Here is a 19,620-nt window from a genome sequence, read left to right on the forward strand (position 1 = left end):
CCTCAAATCACTTTGCCGAAACCCCAAATATGTACCTAGATTCTTCTTACCCACAAATTTTGTTGTTCCTTAAATGATAAAATAAAGGGGGAGGCCGTCTTTGTTGAGGGTCACATTGAACTAGGAGCTGTTTCGGGGCAACTTTAGGAGTCAGCAACAAGGCAGAAGACATCAAGACCAGAACCAAGAACTACCAGACTGCCCCTTTTGACAGCCGCTTCCCCAGCTAGAACCAAAGCAGGAACTGCTGGCAGAACTACCTGGATTTCCACTGCTGTGAGAAGGCAATGACCGATGAAGGTGGTGATCTCTCCATGTGGGAATGGTAGCGGCACGTGTGCAAGTTCCTCTGTGCCATATGCTGGGTGTCAGCCTGAGACAACCACCAGACAGAAAGCAAGTTTCCTGGGAAGATTTGAGCTGGCTGCACCTTATCTGTCCTCTGTCCTCCAACCTTCTTCCAGGGATCTGAAAGGGGACCTGGGTACATCCCACCCTGGGGTCCTGAATTACGGCTAGTTGGAAAAGTGTGTGTGTGTGTGGGGCGGGGGGGGGGGGGGGGGGGGGGGGGGAATAAAAGCAAAGAGGGAAAAGAAAATTTCATGGTATTGTCTGGCATCTAGGAGAACACTCACCCATTCCATGCACCGGCAGGGAAGAGAGTATGGGTTTGTAGAGGAGGACTTCGCCAATGGTGGAAACCATGAATGTGAGCCTTTGGACTTCAGTGTCCTGCCAACTGGAGCACCAATCTGTGAACTTCTGACAGATGAATATTTAGTACATTGAGTTGATACATTTGAGATATGATTAAACCCTATAAGATGTTTCCTATGCTTATTTCCAGAGGGGCGTCTGGCAGCAGAAACTTGAAACTATGTGTTAGAGCTAGGGAGGAATGTTCCTGAACTTGCCACCAGATCCAGAAACAACACTGTCTCTGAGTTTCAGGAGCCTTCTAACAGTAAGTGTCCTCCCATGCCATGCTTCTCTTGCTTCTAAGCCTGTAGAGACTTATTATTCTAAAGTGCTCAAACCTTTCCCAATCTTCTCAAGCAAACATTGGCCATCATTCAAAGCTATCTCTTCCCTAATGCCTTTCCCATGACGTGACTCTGGCTTCTCTGAGGCCTTGCCATGCTCAGCATATTTGGTTTACTAGATCTGTATTGTTGTAACACTCTTTTCCCAGAGATTATGATGATTAGCCTGGTTCAAAAACGCACTACTTTCTATCCAAAGGAGACTCAAGAGGAAAGGAAAAGAGAGTGAATAAGCAAGAAACAGGGTAGGTTCCCTGCTTGCTACAGTTCTTTGGTGACCACAGGGAAGCCTTCTGTATTTGGATGAAAGTGGTCTTTCTAGTTGAGAGCTTTCCATGAATTCTATGTGTCAATCATTATGCTAACACTATTCTTTCTTTCTTTTTTTTTTTAAGTTTCCTTTTCAGTTTTATTGAGAAACTAGAGGCCCAGTGCACAAAAATTTGTGCACTCGGGGAGGGGGGGAATGGAGGAGGGGCCCTCAGCCCGGCCTGTGCTCTCTTGCAGTCTGGGACCCCTCAGGAGATAACGACCTGCTGACTTAGGCCTGTTCCCGGGTGGCAGAGGGCAGGCCCAATCCCTAGGTGCAGCCCCTGGTCAGGCTCAGAGCAGGGCCGATTGGGGAGTTGGGGCGCCGCCCCCTGTCATGCACAGAGCAGGGCGGATTGGGAGGTTGCGATGCCACCCTCAGTCACGCTCAGAGTATGGCTGATTGGGGGGCTGGGGCACCGCCCCCTATCACACTCAAGGCAGGGTCGATGGGGAGGTTGTGGTGCCACCCCCTGTCATGCACAGAGCAGGGCCAATCAGGGGGTTGGGGCGCTGCCCCCTGTCACACACAGAGCAGGGACCATCAGGGAGGTTGGGGAGCTCCCCCCTGTCATGCACAGAGCAGGACCGATCAGGGGGTTGAGGAGCTCTCCCCTGTCACGCACAGAACAGGGCCCATCAGGGGGCTGGGGAGCTCCCCCCTGTCATGCACAGAGTAGGGCCGATAGGGGAGTTAGGGCACCGCCCTCTATCACCCACAGAGCAGGGCCAATCAGGGGGTTGGGGCGCAGCCACTGTCACACTCAGGGCAGGGCCGATGGGGAGGTTATGGCTCTACCCTGTCACACACAGAGCAGGGCCAATCAGGGGGTTTGGGCGCTGCCCCCTGTCACGCTGATCCGGTGCCAGGAGGCCTCGCGGCTCTGCTGATCCTGGTGCTGGGAGGCATATTACCCTTTTACTATATAGATAGAGGCCTGGGGGCCGGCTGGTTTGCCCTGAAGGGTGTCCTGGATCAGGGTGGGGGTCCCCACTGGAGTGCCTGGCCAGCCTGGATGAGGGGCTGAGGGCTGCTTTCAGGCTGGCGGTTGTTGATTGAAGCTCCCAACCGCTCCTTTTATTTATTTTATTCTGGGCCAGCTTTAGCTCTCTCTCTAGCTCTGAGAGCAGGTATCTGGTTTGTTTCGGTTCTATAATCGAAACAATGTATAACTTCAGCTCTGAGATCCCGGCCTATATTTGTTAGAATGTTTCAAACTGCCAGCTCAGAGGCCGGCAAGTCAGGCGGGAAACGTTGGAGTCCGCAGTCACTGGAGCAAGCAAGCCTCATGTTCGCTTCCAGCTGCCTGGCTGCTGGCCGCCATCTTGGCTGACAGTTAATTTGCATAAGGATATGCTGATTAGCCAATGGGAAGGGTAGCGGTCGTACGCTAATTACCATGTTTCTCTTTTATTAGTGTAGATAATCGACATGCATAAGTTTAAGGTGTACAGCGTGATGGTTTGAGTTGCATATATTGTGAAATTATTACCATAATACATTTAGTGAACATCAATCATCTCATATAGTGTTGTAATGTACCCCGCGAATCACAGAAGGACACCTCAAGAAGTCAAATTAAAGAGTCACATTTATTGCAATCCGGGACTATGAGGGGGCATTCCCAAATCTCATAGCCGTAAGATGGTTGCAGCTCCAAGGTTATATAGGCAAAAAATCACAAAGGTATTGATTACATCTCAGGGTTTGGAATGAGGAACCTGGTTTGCAAAAAAGCAATTTACAGAAGCAGAAATTAAGCATGTTAATTACAGTTTTGGGTCTCAGGATCACTGAGTTGACAGAAACACATCATGTGGGACCGTTGGGTTGACAGGAACACATTATCTAGAGCGCTTGGGTCTCGAACCACTGAGTTGGCAGGAAGTCATTATCTAGAGCAGGGGTGGGCAAACTTTTTGACTCGAGGGCCACAATGGGTTCTTAAACTGGACCAGAGGGCTGGAACAAAAGCATAGATGGAGTGTTTGTGTGAACTAATATAAATTCAAAGTAAACATCATTACATAAAAGGGTACGGTCTTTTTTTTTTTAGTTTTAATCATTTCAAATGGGCCGGATCTGGCCCGCAGGCCGTAGTTTGCCCACGGCTGATCTAGAGCCATCGAGGCAATTTAGAGTAATTGCACTGTCCTGGTCTTAGGACCACTGAGTCAACTGGAATGCACCATCTGTGGCCACTAAAACAATTTAGGATAATTGTGCTGTCCTGGTTCCCAGGTACAGAGGAATGTGCTTTCTAAAACCAGTAAGATAACAATCAATGGGATAGTCATTCAATCGAATGGGATAATTTATACAATTCAGAAAATCAAAGTAACTTTTCTATTGTTAAGCCAAACAACAGGGTTAGAGTTAAACTACAGTTTCAATCTGAAATGATTGCTACCATACTTCAATAGATACAATAAAAAGAAAAACATTTTCTTATGATGAGAACTATTAGGATCTACTCTATTAACAGCTTCCTTATGTATCACACAGCAGTGTTAGCTATAGTCATGTTGTATATTACATCCCTAGTACTTACTTATAACTGGAAGTTTGTACCTTTTGACCACCTTCCTCCAATTACCCCTCCCCCACCCTCACCTAACCACAAATTTGACCTCTTTTTCTATGAGTTTGGTGAGTTATTATTATTATTATTATTTTTTTAATATATTTTATTGATTTTTTACAGAGAGGAAGGGAGAGGAATAGAGAGTCAGAAACATCGATGAAAGAGGAACATCGATCAGCTGCCTCTTGCACACCCCCCACTGGGGATGTGCCCGCAACCAAGGCACATGCCCTTGACCGGAATCGAACCCGGGACCTTTCAGTCCGCAGGCCGACGCTCCATCCACTGAGCCAAACCGGTTTCGGCTGGTGAGTTATTATTGTTGTTTAAATTTCATTGAAGTCTATTCTCCATTGGGTACTTATAATTTAGCTTTAATCCCTAAGATGATTTTGCTTTTTCTTTCTTGAGTTCTATCATTGGTTGATAAATTTATCTATCATCTATCTATCATCTATCTATAGCTTTGTTCATTTCTGTTCTTGAATTTTTAATTTCCAACTTTAGGTGTTTTTTCATATTCCAAATATTTGTTTTAAGATATTAATCCCATTTGGAATTTTGTGTTTGGTGGTTGTTTTCTGCTAAGAATTTTCTCCAGCTAAGATGCTTTGATTCTCATTTTTTCCTCTCTTAGTGTAGCTTCCTGTGGCTTTGTGATGGTTCTTTTTATTTCAGAGAGTTAGAGTAATTTACATTCCTAGTTCAATATCACCCTCTTCTGTCAGTGTAGTGAAGTACAGTTCCTTTAATTTAAAGCAGCGGTTCTCAACCTATGGGTCGCGACCCCTTTGGCGGCCGAACGACCCTTTCACAGGGGTCGCCTAAGACCATCCTGCATATCAGATATTTACATTATGATTCATAATAGTAGCAACATTACAGTTACGAAGTAGCAACGAAAATAATTTTATGGTTGGGTCACAACATGAGAAACTGTATTTAAAGGGCCAGAAGGTTGAGAACCACTGCTTTAAAAGATGGTTTCATTTTTACATTGGGAGTTGATAATTTTCTAATGTTGTTTTTATAATTTTCTATTTTAGTTTCATGATCTCTTTTCTGATTTAATGATGTTATCTTCTTTTATTTCCTTGAAGATTTTAGACAGAACTTTATTTACTTATTTATTTATTTATTATTGATTTTTTTATAGAGAGGAAGGGAGAAGGAGAGGGTTAGAGAGTTAGAAACATCAATGAGAGAGAAACATCGATTCAGCTGCTTCCTGCACACTCCCTACTGGGATGTGCCCGCAATCAAGGTACATGCCCTTGACCGGAATCGAACCTGGGACCTTTCAGTCTGCAGGCCGACGCTCTATCCACTGAGCCAAACCGGTCAGGGCTTTATTTTAAGTTGGTTTTATATTGTATTTCTGTCACCTTGGGATAAAAACCTCTCCTTTGTGACTATTTTTATTGTATCAAGTGTGGTTTTTAACTTTTCCTGGAAAGCTCATATTGTGTGGGAATTTTGTTGCATACTTCTCTTACCTGTGAAGCAGTTTCTTAGCTGCCTTAGCCTTGGTCTCATGGGTTGACCAGACTCAACCCAGGTCATATGTTTGCAGCTCACCTCAGAGCTCTCCATTTCTGGGGTGACACTTCACCTGGTACAGACCAGAAGGGGACTCTGCTGTGGACAGTGGCCCTGAGTAAGTAGTTATTTCTGCCACAATTCTAGATGCATGGATGAAGTTCTATCACCCACTGTTCTTGGGTAGGAAGCCCAGCTCAGGTTCCTGTTACAGAAGGTATTTAACTCCAGCCCTGCTTGCCTGGCTCCAGTCCTACCTTTTGTCCCTGTGCTTTATACTTTGTTCATTGTTTAAATTTTACTCTTAGTTTGAGCTGCTGAGATTTTCTCCTTATATTTTGAAAAGCATATAAACATGTATTTTTTTAAATACATTTTTAAAAAAAATTTATTGACCTTTTACAGAGAAGGGAGAGGGATAGAGAGTTAGAAACATCAATGAGAGAGATCAATCAGCTGCCTCCTGTACGCCCCCCAGTGGGGATGTGCCCGCAACCAAGGTACATGCCCTTGACCTGAATCAAACCTGGGACCCTTCAGTCCGCAGGCCGACGCTCTATCCACTGAGCCAAACCAGTTCAGCTTTAAATACATTTTTATTGCTTTTAGAGAAGAAGGGAGAGGAAGGGAGAGAAACATCAGCGATGAGAGAAAATCATCAATTGGTTGCCTCCCACGTGTCCCCCACTCCAGATTGACAACCCGGGCATGTGCCCTTGACTGGAATCAAACCAGGGACCCTTCAGTCCACAGGCCGACACTCTATCCAGTGAGCCAAACCAGCTAGGGCTAAACACGTATTTTTATATCATGTCTCATTGTTATGGATTTGGAGTACAGGAAAGAAGATTATGAGTGTATTTACTTTGAGACCTTTATCCAGAGCTTTTATGCCTTTTAAAAAGTGAGAATGGCAATAGGTATATGAATTCAAGAAAATATCCTTTGATCAAGTAATTCTGCATCTGGAAGTCTTTCTTAAGGGAAAATAGCAGGGCTCAAGAAATGGTGGTTATTATTATAACCCCTCTTTTCCTCCCAGCACTTTGTAGAATTGGGCTGTCCAACATGGTAACTGCTAGCTACATGTGGTCACTGAGCACCTGAAACGTAGCTTGTCTCAGATTAAATGAGCTATGCCGGAAGCCAGTCCATCCTTGCTGCTTGACACAGTCACTGCAGGAAAGAAACATCTGCACAGCATATGTTTCAAAGGACCTGGCGTATATGGCATACTGTTCTTAATATGTTTGCTCCCCTTAGCACTATGTGTTTTAACCAAGGTCACCTCTCCGAGAAAGGTTGTTTCCCCAGGTGGGGATTTTTCCCTGAGGTTAGGGAGGGGATACAACCCCTTAACTAAGTGCCGGGTGGGTAGTTAATCACTTTAACTACAAACAATCACGCTTAAGCTACATAATCTTTACTCCCTGGAATGGAGATAAGAAACGCCCTAACCTTTGCAATAGAAATTGACAGGATTAAAATCGACTGGTATAAATACAGATGTAACAAGACAATAAACATCAGATCCTAACCAGAACTTGGCTGGAGATCCCGACCAGAACTTTGGCTGGAGATCCTGGCTAGAGGCCCTGACTAGGCTGCTGATCAACTGAAGGCTGTCTCCGTGTCATTCCTTCTTTGCCGACTCCATCCACACCTTTGGGACCCCTGGACCTGCTGCGGTTGGACCCAAACATCTGGCACCTGAACAGGGACTCCTAGGTAAGTCTCCCCGTACTTGGGACGGATAGGACTGCACCGTAGGGTGCTGCAGACCCCCCCTATAGAGGATACGTAGGGTAATCGGGTAGTTAGTATAGAACTTAGATTGACAAGATGGGTCATACTGAGTCTAAAGAAGAAAGACTCTGTATTAATCTTTTAACACATATGCTTGCTAGCAGAGGAGTTAAGGTTACTCCCAGTCAGGCAGAAAGTTTTATACAAGATGTATGTCAATGGCTTCCTGAGGATGGAACTGCTAATTTAGAAACTTGGACTAAAGTAGGAGAGCAATTAAAGAATTATTACAGCTACCATGGATCTGAGAAGGTCCCGGCAGATACCCTTTCCCTCTGGAATTCAATTTGTGACATCTTGGCACCAGAGGCAGAAACGGTTGAACTTTCTCAAACTTTAAATAGTCCCTCAGCTCCACCTAGAGAGGAAACATCATTATTGTCTCCAGCTCAATCTAAGAGCAATTTAGCTATGCCTACTGATCGGAAGGAGAATAAATATCATAAACATGACCCTTGGTCCTTTCCAGTCAGTAGAGAGGAGAAAAGCCCTCCCATTCAAAACAGGCTCCCTAAATTAGAAAGGAAGCCTAAACCAGGTTCTCCAGCTGGTGGCGGCACCATTAGTGGGGACACCCCGTACATCAGCCTTATCTCCAAGGCGGAGATCCGCTACGAGGGCATACTCTACACCATCGACACCGAGAACTCCACCATAGCTCTCGCCAAAGTTCGGTCCTTTGGTACAGAAGACAGACAAACAGATTGTCCAATACCACCTCGAGATGAAGTCTTTGAATACATTATATACCGTGGAAGTGATATTAAAGACCTCACTGCTTGTGAGCCGCCAAAACCACAATGTTCTTTGCCTCAGGACCCAGCTATCGTTCAGTCTTCACTAGGCTCATCTACTTCTTCATTCCAGTCAGTGGGTTCCTATGGACCTTTTGGCAGGATGTCGATGTACAGTCAGTTCAGTCCAAGTTCATTAGTTGAGCAGCAATTTGGTGCTGTTGGTGTTGCTGGAAGCTCCTTGACATCCTTTGGAACAGAAACATCAAACAGCGGTACCCTGTCCCAAAGTATTGCAGTTGGTTCTGCCTTTACACAGGATACAAGATCTGTAAAAACACAGTTATCTCAAGGTTGTTCAACCCCTCAGTTAGATCCTTTGAGAAAAAGCCCTACCATGGAACAAGCAGTAGAGACTGCCTCGGCCCACTTACCTGCTCCAGCGCCTGTTGGGAGAAGGAGCCCTGTATTGACCAGGCCTTTACCATCTACCAGACAAAAAGCAATAAAGAATCAAGAGCACAGGCGAGCTGATATACACAAAGTTTCAAGACCAGAAAATGAGCAACTCAGAAATGATAGCAAGAGACAAATAGTTCCAGGTGCTCTTTCAGGTCCAAGGAGAGGGTGTGGGAGTCATCGAGGTGGCAGGGGAAGATTCGGTATTTCGGCGAGATGGTCCTATGAAATTTGAGAAAGACTTTGAAAGTGCAAATGCACAATTTAACAAGGAGGAAATTGACAGAGAGTTTCATAATTAACTTAAATTGAAAGTGGAAGATAAACTTGAGAAACAGGAGAAGCCTATAAATGGTGAAGATAAAGGAGACTCGGGTGTTGATACTGAAAACAGTGAAGGAAATGCAGATGAAGAAGATCCACTTCGACCTAATTGCTATTATGACAAAACTAAATCCTTCTTTGATAATATTTCTTGTGATGATAATAGAGAATGGAGACCAACCTGGGCTGAAGAAAGAAGATTAAATGCTGAAACATTTGGAATCCCACTTCGTCCAAACCGAGGCCATGGGGGGGGGGGGGGGCGGTACAGAGGCAGAGGAGGTCTTGGTTTCCTTGGTGGCTGAGGGTGTGGTGATGGTAGAGGTTGTACCTCCACCACCCCTCAAGGATTTTGTGGTGGATTCAGAGGAGGTCGTGGGAGCAGGGAATTTGCAGATTTTGAATATAGGAAAGACAACAAAGTTGCTGCATAGTCTACAAACAAGTCTTTGGAAATAGGTGAATTAACCTAAAGCCCTCGTCAATAGAGAGACTTACTTACAGGAACATGGAAGGGACCTGATGTACTTTTAACCTGGGGGAGAGGATATGCTTGTATATTTCCACAGGACGCAGACTCACCTGAGTGGATTCCAGACCATCTAGTCCAACCTTATGTCTCACCGCCCCCTGTCTCCGCCTCACCCTAGCACACCTGACCAGTGCCCATTTGCAGCAGATGTGCAGCCCTGAGCTGGAACAACCTGTCCATTGGGAGGATCACATGTGCCTCCTTTTTGTCTTTCCATATGTCCCAGCTTTGCCCTGCATCTCCTTTCCTTTTCCTTTTTCTTTCTTTCTTTTTTAAATCTAACTACTTGTTTGCTGGTTCTTTGGCCTTTCTCCTTCTCTCCTGAACACAGCCTTTTCTAGAATCTCCCTACCCTACTGTTCCAGGAAGGGCACCTCTCTTTTCTGGGAGTGTCTGGTATATTCCCCATACATGGAGTTGTCTTGTGCCAAGAGCCTGACATCCTGGGCTGAGAAAGCCCTGTCCCAGGACTCTCCTTTGTCCTGTATTGGCTCCTATTACCCTCATGTCAAGAGGGACCCTCTTCTTACAATCCAATTGCCCACAGCTGTTGCCTGAGCTCTCTGTTCATGCTGAGGTCATGGTGACTGGTAACATGGATCTGTCTCTCGCCCAATGGTGTGAGCTGGGCCCTCCCTGGAGACAAAACCTGGGTTCCCCAAGATATGTGATCAAAGCCAGGGCCCTGCCAGCAGGCAAGGGGATCCCAAGGCAGTTGCTGGGCGTGGAGGCCACGGGGGCATAGGCTACCAAGGAGACAGAACTGAACCTCACATCACCCTGCATGGCCCCGGAGGATGGCTGGTTAGTCAAAGACGGGTAAGATTCCTCAGGGAGGAACGACCTAAGACAGGCACAGTTGCAGAGGGGCCGGCAGGAGAGAACTTGGGGGTCAACAGAGGGGGGGCAAAGATCCTCACCCCCCCCAATTATGGAAGGGCTTGAACACTCGCCCCTTCTGAGGGAGGTCTCCTGCCCCCATGGCTGCTTCCCGCTTCCCACGCCCAGCTCAGATCGGGACCCAGGTAAAGACAGAGACTGGCTGACAGCAGCTGCCCTCTCACTGCAACAGGACTTGTTTCCCATTTCTACCTTGGACCACAGGGAAAGGGGCAGATGAAGGAAAGGGCTGTGTCAGGATGCTGCCTTCTTCTCTTTCTTCTCCCTCTTTTTTCTAAACACTTCCATGCCTTGTAGTTCTTTTGCTTTCTCTTCTTTTTCTCTCTACTACCCTCCATCTTCCATATCAGCTGACCCAGAGGGCACAGCTTACTCGTTCTCGGACACTGACACCACCATCAAGCACGGCCCTGATGGACCCTTTGACGCAGCCCTTCAATTCGCTGACGCTTCGGGAAGCCCATCGCCAGTGACGCTGCCCACTAGCCAGACCAACAAAGACTATCAAACCAATAACTTGAGGACAGCTGTAATCCCTTGACTGAAGAGGCCGGCAACCGTCTGCAGGAACGGGGCTCCTTGTGCTCTCCATCCACTATGTTTATAGCTATGGTCACTGTCATTGCTTGCCAGTCTTCTTCCGAGTCTTAAACAGCCCAATCTGAGAGGTGGCCACTGATTTGCATGCGCTATCATTTAAAAAATAAAAAAGGGGGAATTTGACGGAAGCCGGTCCATCCTTGCTGCTTGACACAGTCACTGCAGGAAAGAAACATCTGCACAGCATATGTTTCAAAGGACCTGGCGTATATGGCATACTGTTCTTAATATGTTTGCTCCCCTTAGCACTATGTGTTTTAACCAAGGTCACCTCTCCGAGAAAGGTTGTTTCCCCAGGTGGGGATTTTTCCCTGAGGTTAGGGAGGGGATACAACCCCTTAACTAAGTGCCGGGTGGGTAGTTAATCACTTTAACTACAAATAATCACGCTTAAGCTACATAATCTTTACTCCCTGGAATGGAGATAAGAAACGCCCTAACCTTTGCAATAGAAATTGACTGGATTAAAATCAACTGGTATAAATACAGATGTAACAAGACAATAAACATCAGATCCTAACCAGAACTTTGGCTGGAGATCCTGGCTAGAGGCCCTGACTAGGCTGCTGATCAACTGAAGGCTGTCTCCGTGTCATTCCTTCTTTGCCAACTCTGTCCACACCTTTGGGGATCCCTGGACCTGCTGCGGTTGGACGCAAACAGAGCTATGACTGTAATACCCACTCCAGACTTTGAAGGCTTAGTGTGACAAAAAGAATGCACAGTATCTTACTAATAATTTTCATATCGATTACATTTTGCAATGATAATATTTTGGATATATTAACTTAAATAAAATATGTTATTAAAATTAATTCCACACATTTCCTTTTACATAATTTAATAAGGTCACCAGGAAATTCAAAATTATAAATTGTCTTTGTCAGCTTGGGCTACTATTACAAAATACCATGGACTGGGTGGCTTAAACAACAGATATCTATTTTTATAGGTCTGGAGGCTAGGAAGTCCAATATCAAGATACTGGCAGAATTGGTTCCTGGTGAGGGCCCTCTGCCTGGCTTGCAGATAGCCACCTTCTTGCTGTATCTTTACATGGACAGAGAGAGGGCTCTGGTTTCTTTCTCTTCTGATAAAGACACTAATTCTATAGGGAGGGCTGCATCTTAATGACCTCATGTAAAGTAATTACCTCCTACCACTCAAAAAAATGGGCAAAGCACCTAAATAGACACTTTTCAAAAGAGGACATACAGAAGGCCAAGAGACATATGAAAACAGGCTGAAAATCACTAATCATACAAGAAATGCAAATCAAAAGGACAATGAGGTAACATCTCACACCTGTCAGAATGGCTATCATCAACAAGTCAACAAATGACAGGTGCTGGCAAGGATGTGGAGAAAAAGGAACCCTCATACACTGCTTGTTGGAATGCAGACTGGTGCAGCCACTGTGGAAAACAGTATGGAGTTTCCTCAAAATATTAAAAATGGAACTCCCATTTGACCCAGTAATCTCACTTCTAGGAATATATCCCAAGAAATCAGAAACACCAATCAGAAGGGACATATGCACCCCTATGTTCATAGCAGCACAATTTATAATAGCTAAGATTTGGAAACAGCCTAAGTGCCCATCAGCAAATGAGTGGATTAAAAAACTGTGGTATATCTACACAATGGAATATTACACTGCTGTAAAAAAAGAAGGAACTTTTACCATTTGCAACAGCATGGAGGGACCTGGAGAATATTATGCTAAGCAAAATAAGCCAGTCAGAGAAAGATAAAATCACATGATCTCACTCATTTGTAGAATATAATGAACAGCATAAACTGATGAACAAAAATAGATCCAGAGATATAGAAGCATCAAACAGACCATCAAACCTCAGAGAGAAAGTAAGGGAGGGAGGGGGGCAGGTAAGAGATCAACCAAAGGATTTGTATGCATGCATATAAGCATAACCAATGGACACAGACAGTAGTGGGGCAAGGGCATGTGCTGGGGGGCGGGAGTGGCCAGGGAGACGTCAATGGGGGATAAAGGAGACATATGTAATACTTTCAACAATAAATAATTTTTTTAAAAAAAGAATAAATGCTTTTGAAGAATAAATAAATTAATTTATTAAATAATTACCTCCTAAAGCAGTGGTTCTCAACCTTGGCTGCACATTAGAATCACCTGGGAATCTTTTTAAAATCCTGATTTCTGGGCCTCATCCTCCGGAAATTCTGTTTCTTTGTTACTAATGTTGTGGCCTCACCCCATAACAAAGAAACAGAATTTCCAGAGGATGAGGCCCAGAAATCAGGATTTTAAAAAGATTCCCAGGTGATTCTAATGTGCAGCCAAGGTTGAGAACCACTGCTCTAAAGCATCACTGAGGACTTCAAAGAGTTTCTGTTTATGTGGGTTTTATATAAGAGATATCTACCATATTTGTAAGCAAACTAAAAATTAAAATATTTATTTATTGAAAACATTTCTATTTTATGTTAACATAAATAACATTCTTGTGGAAAAAAATTATTTTAAAATGAGTGAGAAGAACATTGTTAGTATTGTTCCAAATCTGGCTTAATAGATGATAGCTGGCAGGGAACCTTGGGAAACCCATGGACCATTTTTCTATGGACTGGACTTCTGTGCTACAACTCTTTCTGCCTGTCTTGACACCACATATGGCTGCTCCTTATCCTCCTGTTGTAAAGCCCCATCTCCAACTTCCAGGAGATGATGGGCAGTGCCAAGGCTCATGAGCTTTTTGTGAATTGGTTTTCAAAGTTCAGCTCCAAACTTAGTGTTCAAAGTGAGGCTAACCCTTGAATGGGTCTTTCTTTGTGGACCAGAATAATTATGGTAGCTGTATGAGATTTGATGTAGTGACAAAAGGGGCCTTACAACAGTGCTTGGGGTTTCACATGTCCAGCTTATTCCAGTTCTAATGCCCAATAATGACATGACACCTTACATCTAGACAGAGGTCAGCATGTTATCCAGAATATCTGACTCTTCCCACTAGATTACCTTCAAGAGACCAATTAGGTTTATTGGGTGAACAAATAAATGGGTAGAAAAGCTATGCTGAGTACAGAAAGTAGTGCATGGGAAACACACAGAGAATCAGGCTCATGCCCCTTACCAGAGGCAAGTGTAATACAGAGGGCTAGAGCTAAAGTCAGAATTGGAAAGGTGGCAACCCCTATGCATAAAACAGCTGATGACGCTTGGCAGCCCTACAGATCAGCCAGGAAATTAGAGCTGCCCAGCAATAAAATTCTGTGCTAGCAGGAGAGAGCCAAATGAGGTTTGTAATCCGGAAGGCTGTTCTTACAGTTCCTGGTGAGACTACTCAGGAATAAGGACCCTGGCATAGGCATCATGTTGAAGAGAGAGTGATTGCTCAACTCTATAATATTAGCCAGTTCCATACTTAGCATTTCTGTCCTCCTTTATTGTCTACAGTCTTTTCTATGGCACTCATCTGTAACATGGGTTGGGCAGGTAACATTACTCTATTTAACAAATGAACCAAACAAGGAAAATGGGCTCAGGGATACTAAGTGACTTGCCCAGCTGGACATCGATAAAACCACTCACATCATCAGATTCCTAATCCAGGGCTTTATGGACTCTTCCAAGGTGGACTAGTGTGGGTGGAAGGAGCAGCAGATAGTGGAAGAAACAAAAGCTCAAGCTGAGTTATTGAAGGCTAAGAGGCTTTAGAAGGCAGAGAAGAGGAGGCAAAGAACCCAGGAGAAACACAGGAAGGAATCTCTTGGCAAATGTGGGAATTGGTGGGAAGATTCGTCCAAGTATCAAATTTGTGTTGGGACATGGGAAATCAAGTTCCAAAAATAGGAATAGAGCCAGATGAATAATTAGGATGTGATGCTGTGTGGTGTATAATAAGGCACCATTGTGGTTTCACCACAGTAACCAGAGTAACAATGAAAGCAGGGCTTTCAGAAAATGAGTATGGCAGTGTGACAAGGATCTGAGTGGAAGAGAGTCTAGACATGGATAACCCAATTAGATACCTGGTTGTGGTGATTCAGTTATGAAGTGATAAATCGTTTTTTGTTGTTGTTTTTTTATAATATAGGACACCCAGTTACGTCTGAAATTTAAATTTGGCTGTTAGTCCTGTGTTTTTCTTTCTTTCTTTTTTCTTAAAAAATATATTTTATTGATTTTTTACAGAGAGGAAGGGAGAGGGATAGAGAGTTAGAAACATCCATGAGAGAGAAACATCGACCAGCTGCCTCCTGCACATTTCCTACTGAGTATGTGCCCGCAACCAAGGTACATGCCCTTGGCCGGAATCAAACTTGGGACCTTTGAGTCCGCAGGCCGACGCTCCATCCACTGAGCCAAACCAGTTAGGGCTAAAATGATAAATCTTGGACTAAGGTGGTACCAGTGGAAATGGCCAAGAATGAATCCACATCACTTTAAGACACACATTCCACAATTTAGTAATAAATTAGCTATGGAAGCAAGTACAGAATTCAAAACTGTTCCAAGCTTTGGAGGGTCTAGAACAGGGGTGGGCAACCCCTGGCCTGCGTGCCAAACATGGCACGCCAGTAACTTTTGCTGGCACGCGAAACCCTCTCTTATAATCTTCCATTTACAATTTTTTTTCTTAGTATCGACTTTTTTATTTTTCAGATAAATTAAGTGTAGGTGCATCTTAGATAAATAAATAATTTTACATAACAAGTTATCTTAAAGACCATAGACATGGATTGACCAGAGAGGGGAAGAGCAATTTCTATGCCTCTGCCTTAACTCTCTCTGCCTTCCTAGATCCGACCAGTGTTTTGGTTTCATCCACATACGCTTGTGAATCTTTGTTCTCAGTGATGAATTTTGTTAAGCCTCGTAATAGGAGTAGCCTGACGGATGAAAGTAGTAGCTTGTGCATATCTCTGAAGGTCACGAAATATAAACTTGATGTAAAATCTCCGTCATCGGTGATGCAGCAGCAAAAATCCCACTGATAATATCAAACGGAGTCATAAAGTTTTCTGTCGAACTATCAGTGTACATGTATACATTAAAAAATAAATGTATTTTTCATCATCATATACTGTTTTTGTCGCTCAAATGAATTTTATTATTTCTTCAAGGTTCTTCACATACGTACACCTTAAGAGATATTAAGTAGGCGTAACATGTTCTCAAAAATTTAGGGTTGGCACGCAGAAGAATTTTGAGTCAGAGATTTTGCTGGTTTTGGCACGCACTCACAAAAAGGTTGCCCACCCCTGGTCTAGAACAATGAAGTCCTCACTGGAACAGAAGCCTTTAGAGATACTGGATTTGATGTGACAGTCTCAGAGGGACAGTTTGTAACTAGAAGAGTACATCACAGCTGAGTGGCCAGAGGTCAGTCTACTTTATAAAATGAATTCTGAAGCACATGGATGAAAAAGGAAGTTATATTAGCTAGCACATTTGCTATAGTCATAAAAACCAAAATATGGTGCTTTTTTTCCACTTTATTAGTACTTATAAAATAAAAACAATTTATGAAAATATTTCCCTTTTCAAGATAAACTACAATCTTTGCAAAAAATACACACCCATAATGGTTACAATACATATCCTTATATATACCTTGGACATTATAAAAGTATTTAAGAATCACACCCTATAAAAGTTGGGAGAAGAAACATTTCCCCCAACCTTGGTCATATATTGTGACATTCAAGTACTTAAACTACATTGTTGAAATAAAATGTCTCTAGTTTCCAGGACCAAAGGGATGTAACTTTCAAGGCCTCAGGCAGGTCCCCTCCCTAGCATTCCTATCTATGTAGTGTGGCTCCTACAAGAGGATTTTTAACCCTTGAGCTCTAAAATGCTAATTCTATAATTATCTAAGATGTTTGCAAAATGATGCTTTTGCAAGTCTAAACTCCTATATTGTGAATTAGGATAAAGTTATGATAGTGTGACTTCCCTAAATAGACTTTATTTAGGATTTGTCAGATGGGGAGCATTTGGAACGATCAGTAAACCAAAAATTCCCTCTTGGAACTATTGGAGAAGATCCTTTCTTACTAAGGCATAAACCTCAGAAGCTAAGTTCCTTCTTACTTTGGAAGAACTGTGATGAAAGGGTGGGAAAGAACCTATAATCTTTCAAATCTGAAGGCTTAAAATAATAGATGCTACATCTGACAAAGATCTGGAGACCATTGTAGCTTCAGCAATAAAGGGTTCATTGTTACAAAAAGATCATTTGGATGCATTTCCCACTTTTTGATTAATTCCCAAGCTTTCCTAAATATTCAATTCTCTGTTTAACAGCAGAGTATTGGCTTGCTAAAGTTCCAGATATGAAACTTGTCATTTTATTTCATGATATTAATATCATGATACAGCATTGACATTTAATATCATACTTATATACTAGAATTTAATAGATTTTTTTTTCTATTCAAGAAACTACAAAAGTCAAACAACCATAGAATTCATAGTTCTTTACATTTAACATATAATGTGAAGTATTATTACAAATAATCCCATAAGGCAAAAATACTATAAAAATAAGTTGAATATGATTGCTGAACTTTAGAAAGTTGTTTTTAAAATATATATTCCGAAGTCCTCTAAGTATTTGGCTTAGAGGGTAAGGGAGGTATCTATTAGGGTGAACCATAAGAAATTATGTGTTTTGTAAGTTAAAAGGTAAAATCTCTGTCATTTCAAATGGTTCAATCTAATAAATTCCTGAGAAAATTTTATTTGGCATCACACTATAAATTCAAAGGGAATTTACGGAAAAATCACATTTCTAGTGAGAAAACACTTTAGGATGGAAATGTGCACATTGGCCATGTCAAGATTTCTTTCTTGTGATTAAAAATAAACAACTTAGCCCTAGCTGGTTTGGCTCAGCGAATAGAGCGTCAGACTGCAGACTGAAGGGTCCCAGATTCGATTCCGGTGAAGGGCACATGCCCAGGTTGCAGGTTCGAACTCCAGTAGGGTTTGTGCAGGAGGCAGTCAATCGATGATTCTCATTATTGATGGTTCTATCTCTCTCTCCCTCTCCCTTCCTCTCTGAAATTAATAAAAAAAAATATTAAAAATAAATGAAAAATAAAAATAAACAACTTAGTGTGGCTTCCAAAAAAAAAAAAAAACAACACCCCAAAAATCAGAAGACAATTAAAATTATAGAATGACAGTTACAGTTGCTAATGCCACTGAAAGAGAAACTATTAGTCAAATTTGGTGATTTAAAAACTTTTCAAAATGTTTATATATAAGAAAGTCTGGCATTAAAATGAAAAGGCACAAATATGGCTTAAAAGAATAATAATCATTTATGAAAGCTTTGAAAATAAGGCTACCTTATTTGTATTTTTAACACCATTAAGTAGGCACCATTCAGCTTTGGCCTCCTAAATGGAATTATGTTTCTAATGAATTTTCAACATACTAATCATAGCAGCATTATTACTGATAAGTTTCTTAGCCTCTACACTGCTAAAAGAGCATCTAAAATTTCCTCCTGACCTAAATTCCATCATTACAAAAAATACACTTTAAAAACTTACATATATTTATACTAGAGTCATAACATTTTTTTAAGTGTTTCTTGAACTAATGAGCTGTTCTTACCAATGCCACCCCAACAGGCTATGCTTCACTAATTAAAGATAGCATATTCAGCCCTGGCCGGTTGGCTCAGTTAGTTGGGAGTGTCCTCCAGTTCAATTCTGGTCAGGAGACATACTTAGGTTCGATCCCTGACTATAGTTCATAGGGGAGGCAACTAATCTATGTTTCTCTCTCTCCCTGTTCGTCTAAAAAAAAAAAAAAAATCAATAAACATATCCGGAGGAAACCAAGATTGTGGCATAGGTAAACACTGGAAATTGCTGCCTTGCACAACAACTTCAAAAATACAACTAAAAGACAAAACGAACATCATCCAGAACCACAGGAAGGCTGGCTGAGTGGAAATTCTACAAGTAGAAGGAAAGAGAAAAGCACACTGAGACTCAGAGGAGGTGCGGAAGTAAAGTGCAGAGGTACGGAGGCACATGCGGAAAGGGCTGGCAACTGAGGACGAGGCGCATGTGGAAAGGGCTGGCAGCTAAGGACACGGTTGTCTTTTTCAATCGGGAGGGAGTCTCAAGCTCTCAGCTGCTCTGAACTCCAGTTCCGGGCGAGTCTCTGGGGACCCAGACTCATACAGGAGAAACTGGACTGTCTGGCAGTGGGCAGAACTCGAGGGCGGCTTTCTCTCAGAGGTGCTTGCATCGATTACCGGGACATTGAGAAGCGGGGCCTCTTAGGGTAGGACTGAGGAGCAGCCATAGCTGCTTGCTCCGCCCTGTTGATTTCCTGAGACCCCGCCCCACCCAAGCTGTGCGCAGAGGCTTTTGCATATGAAAGGCCTGGCCCTTTGCAATCTGAAAATTACCTAACAAACTACAGCTGGGTCAGAGAGACCCAGAACTTCCAAAAGAAGGCCCAAGGCCCCACAGCAGCTTGTATTGCTTCACAGCTGGGCTCCTGCTGGGTAGCCTCAGGCAGAGGCTAAATTAGCACCTCCCTAGAGATCCAAGAGCCAGTGTACCCAGTGGTGAGAGTGGGACCATCCACATTACAACTCCTCAGATCCATAAGGGACACACTCAGGGGGCAGACTCAGTGAGCACCAAAGCCCCACTGAAGCAAGTCTTGCCCCAGAAGGGTGTCTCTAGCACAAAAGTTCTCCCACTGCAGACACAGCTGATTCTCAAAGCCAATTGGCCTGGAGGTGATACCAACAACAATCAAGACTTAACTA

At 43.2% G+C, this 19,620-nt stretch overlaps 1 pseudogene; it reads left to right on the forward strand.

The window, feature by feature from the left end:
- Positions 1-642: 642 nt before the first annotated feature.
- LOC139022179 (protein LSM14 homolog A pseudogene) lies at positions 643-9,255 on the forward strand (annotated as a pseudogene).
- The last annotated feature ends 10,365 nt before the right edge of the window (positions 9,256-19,620 follow it).

This window comes from Myotis yumanensis, unplaced genomic scaffold (genome assembly GCF_028538775.1).
Source record: "Myotis yumanensis isolate MYYU_CA2020_CCGP unplaced genomic scaffold, mMyoYum1.0.hap1 SCAF_13, whole genome shotgun sequence".
In the NCBI taxonomy this organism is placed as follows: Eukaryota; Metazoa; Chordata; class Mammalia; order Chiroptera; family Vespertilionidae; genus Myotis; species Myotis yumanensis.